General features: G+C 46.4%; 1 pseudogene; it reads left to right on the forward strand.

The window, feature by feature from the left end:
- Positions 1-4,469: 4,469 nt before the first annotated feature.
- Positions 4,470-4,697, forward strand: LOC104272296 (annotated as a pseudogene).
- The last annotated feature ends 1,273 nt before the right edge of the window (positions 4,698-5,970 follow it).

Genomic DNA, 5,970 nt, shown 5'->3' on the forward strand with positions numbered 1-5,970 from the left:
GGAGAATCACCTCCCTTGATCTGCTCGCAACGCTTCTCTTGATGCAGCTCAGGATACTGGGCTGCAAGTGCACACTGGTGGCTCATGTTGAGCTTCTCGTCCACCAGCACCCCCAAGTCCTTTTCTTCAGGGCTGCTCTCAAGCCAGTCACTGCCCAGTCTATAGCGGTGCCTGGGATTGCCCTGACCCAGATGCAGGACCCTGCACTTGGTCTTGTTGAACTTCATGAGGTTGGCCTGGACCCACCTCTCCAGCCTGTCGAGGCATCCCCAGGCACGTTTTCAGGTTCATCAGATGGTCACAAACCTGATCTTCCATTATGATAGGCAGTTCTTTCATCCAACCCCTGTCATTGTCTTGATATAGATGCCACTGCTCTCGCTCAAGAGTATTGTCACGTCAGTGCCCTTCTTCTGTCCAAGTCCTGGTGACAGATGAATTTTTAGCGCCTCAGGAAGGGACTATGTCATCTTCTATTAGCAGATGGATCCCTTCCCCTAGACAAGGCACTTCTGCGGGCACCGCTCTACAAGATTCTCAATTACTGAACAGCAGGATGTTTTTTGTTCACTGATAAAGAGTATTCAGACGCAATCAGGTGTCGTTTCAATAGCAAGTGCTGCTAAAGACATTAAAAAGCAAAGCTTCTCACCATGAAAGGGACACATAGTCATGTAATCTCAAAAGGCTCTTCCTCTAGTGCGCTGTGATGGGAATATTGTTAAGACTTGATTTAATGAATAGCATCATTGCAGAATTAAAGGATTTTTTACTTGTATGCAGCCATTACATAAGCTGTAGCTGTGCTGCGGGGGATGCGTATCAACCAGGCAGAAAGAGAAACTGGTCTCAGGAGAAGCTCTTCCGTGCATACAGGCTTTAGATAAGCATCTCAAAACAAGTAAGCTTGAAGGATTCTTTTGCTGATCTAAACATTTTCTTAATAGGCCAGAATGAAACAGCTGTGGATCCACTGTGGGAAAATGGAGTCGTGGCGCTGATCCCGGGAGGCAGCGGCATCTGGGCTGCTCCCCAAGGAGGTCCACGCTGAGGAGAGCTGGGGCTGGGCACAGGGTCTGAGCTCTGGTGGGATGGCACAAGACAAGGTTTGTGGGGGAGAAGGCTGGTGGTTCCAGCCTGTGGCCCCTTGCACCTACTCGACAGGGACCCGCAGCCCTTGGGTGGTGTAGATTAGTACAGGGCTGCCGCATCGCTTTCCAAAAATCCCATTTGTAGGTCAAGGCAAAACGAACTCTGACGTTGTATGTAACTGGTGCATTATAGGTGATGAGTCACAGGATCGGGTCTGAATTCACCTACTCAAGGCTCTCTGTGCATGGGTAGACGTGCCCTTCATGACAGGATAAATTAGACACAAGGAAAAGACTGCATCACACAGTGATGCTGGAAAACAGTTTGGCTCCCCTGTGGAGTAGACTGTGAGCTTTGACCTCTTTTTTTTTTTTTTTTTACAATCATACTTCACACAAACAGATGTTTAGACTGTCTGTTTTCTGCTTATACCTGTGTACCATGTACATATCAAGAACTCTGTATTCTAGTGCATCTGTAACAAAGTGGATCTGAGTGGATCAGATGCATAATCAGGGTCAAAGAATATTACCAGGACTCTATTGCCAATGCTGTTGAGTTGTCAGGATAGCACCTGACCCAGTTTTGGCCTGGGCACTCTCCCAAGCAGTTCCCAGGGCCAGTTTGGGAGTTTGGGCAGGCATTCCCAATAAGCAGTTAGATGGGACCACCCTGTTTGGTAAGGCCAGAGAGTTCAATAGCATTGCAGTGGGTTGTTCCAGGCCAGCTGGCCTTGGGGCAAGACACCAGTGCCAGGCATATTTAATTTACTAGAATAGATGTTGCTTCTGTGGTCTCAGAGATCCTAAAAGGGTGGCTGAACACTTGCAGAGTCCTGGAGATGATGGAGGTTAAAGTTATCAGGAGAGAGGCCACCCAGTCCAGTGCAGGTTTGCCAGAGCCCAGAGGGGTTCTCTGTTAGGGCTCCTGGCCCCAGCTCTCCTGCCCACGAGGTCTGCCCGCTTTGGGTGCTCTCTGCAGTCCAAATCGAGCATACTCTGACGCAGCGCAGTGCCTCTGTCCCTGTCAGACGCATGCCTCACCTTGGGTGAGGAACAGTGCCCAGCTGTGCGCATGCCAGGGCAGGAGGGATCTGCATGCCCTGCTCGCTTTCTGGTTGCAAGCTGCTGTCTGAAACCAACATAGATGATGCATTTCCAGCACCACATTTTCGATCCTGACCTTCAGAAGGGAGTGCTTAGAGCTGCAGGCTCTCTGTATTTGGACACTTGCAGCATTAGCCTGAACTTAAGAACATCCTGTGGGAAAATCTGGTCCCTCCCTGTGGGAAAACAAGCTTTAACTTACTTGCACCAGACTTCAATAAAAAACAAACCTACGGATAAACCCAGAAACTTCATTCAGAATCCTACATTGCCATTTGAAATCAACGTAACAGAATCAAATTTTAGAAGAAAGAGGCCACACACATCTTACGTGCTTCTTGGCTTATTGTTGAGCAGCCCTACCTTGCTGAAGCTCACACCAGTCTGTTCGAGGAGAGGCTAAACTCTAAGTGGGTACAGGCAGGTGACTTGGGCATACTTGTCCTGCTTTAGACTACCTCTGAATCTGTTCTTTTTCGGTCAGACAACACTCTGAAACCTCAAACTCTGTTGTGCATCACATCTCAGACTTCAGGAGGACCGGGGGCTTTGGTGCACAAACGTGCCAAACAACTGCTCACATCACCAAAGCAGCCTTTGTGTGCGCTGCACGGGCATCTCTCCACATGATATACGGTAGCATGCAGTGATGATGTCTTAAACTATAAATAGTTCTAAAGAAAAGAACATGTGTGATTGTCTGCTATGTGGGACTTTTAATTAACCCGGTATCTTTTTTTATCATCCTATACTGCTACTTGGGAGAATTTCGAAAAGGCTAACCCCTCTGATAGCCAGCACTTGCTGAATAAAAGTGCTACACATTTTTTCCTGCTACACAATCGATAAAGAATACTGCCTAGCAGGATATTGTTTCTAGCTCCCACAATTCTGATAGCAGCAACCCTTACCCAAAGGGGAATTTTAGTCATGTAGTGACTAAATATGCTTTTAGTCATGTAGTAGTAACAACCACGATACACCTCTCCATATTTTTGTATGAGATAATGGGGAGAAATCAGATTAAAGGGAAGTGCGGTCATTGCAAACATTAAGCCGTGCCAATATATGTAACAGTAAATAGTAGCTATGCAGTCAAGCATCCCAGTCTGCTTGTCCTTGCTAAGGCCTGAAACTATACAGACATTGCTCATATATGTCCTTCCATTCATTCTTGCATTCATTCATTCATGCTAACCCAAGACCCCTCTCACTCTCAAAAACACCTCCTGCTGACAGCATTGCTGCTTATTCATATCAGGCCTTTGCTGCTGTCATGCTTCATTTTGGAGATGTAATGAGGCATTAATGCTTATCTTTGATGTGTGAACTGTGTCAAAATGCCCCGTTCTTCTGAGCTCTGGATCCACCAGAATCCACCATAAAAATGTGAACAAAATCGCCATTGTTTGAAAAATTGACATAGCCCCACTGACAGAGCGTTTCAGTGGGCAGCAGGAAGCAAATGTGCGCAGCATTGACTGCATTTCAGACCTTTTAATTGCTTAACCAGTTCCCTCTCCCATCTCCTTTCCCTTTCTCAGACTCACATCCAACCTCCATCCTCTCTTTTGTTGTCTAAGTCCTCCTATTACCCCACTTACCCGCACAGCAACACTGCTCTGATTATGTGCCAGGCAGACCCTGCTCTCCATCACAACTCGGAGATGTCAACCAAAGACCTAGCTATAGTTTAGAGGTGCTTTGGGGAAGATGTGGACCTTTTTTCCCAGTAATTCTTTCCTAACTTTAATACATCTTTCTGCAGGAAGGCTTCAATTTAGTGCTGATACCTAAAAACACCTACCAACACATGAGCAGTTTTTCTAAAGCTACTGCTTCACTGACCGCATTGCACCCCAGAGGGCAGCCCAGGCAGAGTGTTGCAGCGTGCTTTGGTGGACACAAATAACTTGTAGTGGAGTTCCTGCAGTTGCAGCATCTTAACACACACATCAAAGACTTCTGAAGTGGCAACTGACACTGAGGGCTTCAGTTTTGACCCTACTGAAATGCTTCAAAGAAATACAATTGACACTGCCTGAAAAACCGTAGCACTTGCATGGGGGCTCACTGAGCTCCTGGATTCACAAGTTGCATCGGAAAACTAAAAACTTTGACTGACAAATCTGTCTGTATGTTTTGGCTTTCCCTGAACCAACCAAGCAAACAAAAAAACCCCAAACTGAACAAAAAAGAAATCGGTAGGTAGATCCTGGGATAACAGAAATACTCTCACATACTCTCTCTATTTTCTGTTTTTTGTATCAGAGTGAATTGGATGAGAATCAAATACAGATGGCCGGAGATGATGTGGGTTTGCCAGAAGACCTTCAGAAGATGGTGGCAGAAGATCAGGTGGAGGAAGAGGACAAGGACTCTATCCTGGGACAGCTGCAGAACATCCAGAATATGGACATGGATGCAATCAAAGAAAAGGCACAAGCCACCTTCACGGAAATGAAGCAGGCAGCTGAGCAGAAATGTTCTGTGATGTAGAAGAGACACCACTGTCCAAGGACTGTGAATTCAGTCTTGTCTCACAGGGGCTGCAGAGTGAGGACAAGCAGAGGAATGCACTTAGGTCTATAGCATTAAATGCAAATAGAGAAAAGCGAGTGAGAGAGAGTCTTTAAACCCCAAGATGGGTCAAAATTTGCATGTTGTGACTGCTTAGTGAGAAGTTAAAACCGATCCTCATATTTTAACCTAACATTTTTCCCCATGGAAAAAAAAAAAAGGCTTTAAAAAAAGCTATTACTGGGGAAAAAATGTGCCTTTTTCCTTTTTTTCAAAGTGATCAAAATGCTATTAAATGTGTATTTTATAGGAAAACTGTGCTTCTGATGCATAACGTATAGGTAACCACTCAACACTGCTTTCAGAAATAAATACGTATATTTCTAACAAAAACATGTCCGTTTCAAACACTTTGAAACAAACACAGTACTCCATTGTTGACATTTTCTGCAAAAACTTTTTTAAAAAATGGTTTTGTCCTAAATACCACAAGAGACAAAAAGCGAAGCGTGTAATTCTACAACTTGGGACAAAAAAAGTCACTGTATATAGAACCGAGCGAGGACTTGCAGGAAACTAAGGCTTGGTAGCTCTCACAGAACCATGGTCAGTCAGCAGCACAGACTTCTCCAGGCTGCTGGTATTTCGCAGCCTCTCTCACAGGTCTTCACCTGTGGTTCAAAGGTGACAGCACTGCACCAAACGCTGGGGCTTGGGGTGCCAGCAAATAACCTGTATAAGCTTAAATGAGCCCATCACATTTATTCTAGGAGTCATCTCCCTACAAGACCAGACATAAATCTGGCCCAGCTGGAAGATTATGCCAAGGCAGGGTCGGCCACTGAACACTGACAGCACGAGCCAGGACAGTCGGGCACCTAAATCCTGAGAAAAAACATGGCTCTGCTGGCGCTAAATCTGAGTCTGTGGGACAGGCAGGATCTGGCTCGGTGGTTTTTGATTCAGCCAGATTTTCTTTGCTGTTGTTCGGAGCTCTTTTCTGGGGAAAACCCAAGTAGGTGCTGACCAGGTTGACCAGCAGCCGCAGGAGCCGGCAGCGGGACGGCCGCTGGCCCTGGAGCCCCAGCAGAGCCCATCTCCCCCAGCCCTGGGGAGCAGCGTCCTCTGCTCAGGGCGGGTGGGAGCATCAGTTAGTCTCCACACTTGCACAGCCATAGTAGTCACCGTGCATGACATCCCCCAGGAAAGCTGTACAGCCCTGGCTCGTGGATGATGTATGCAATGTTACTCA

This window comes from Apaloderma vittatum, unplaced genomic scaffold, assembly GCF_000703405.1.
Source record: "Apaloderma vittatum isolate BGI_N311 unplaced genomic scaffold, ASM70340v1 scaffold28563, whole genome shotgun sequence".
Taxonomy (NCBI): domain Eukaryota; kingdom Metazoa; phylum Chordata; class Aves; order Trogoniformes; family Trogonidae; genus Apaloderma; species Apaloderma vittatum.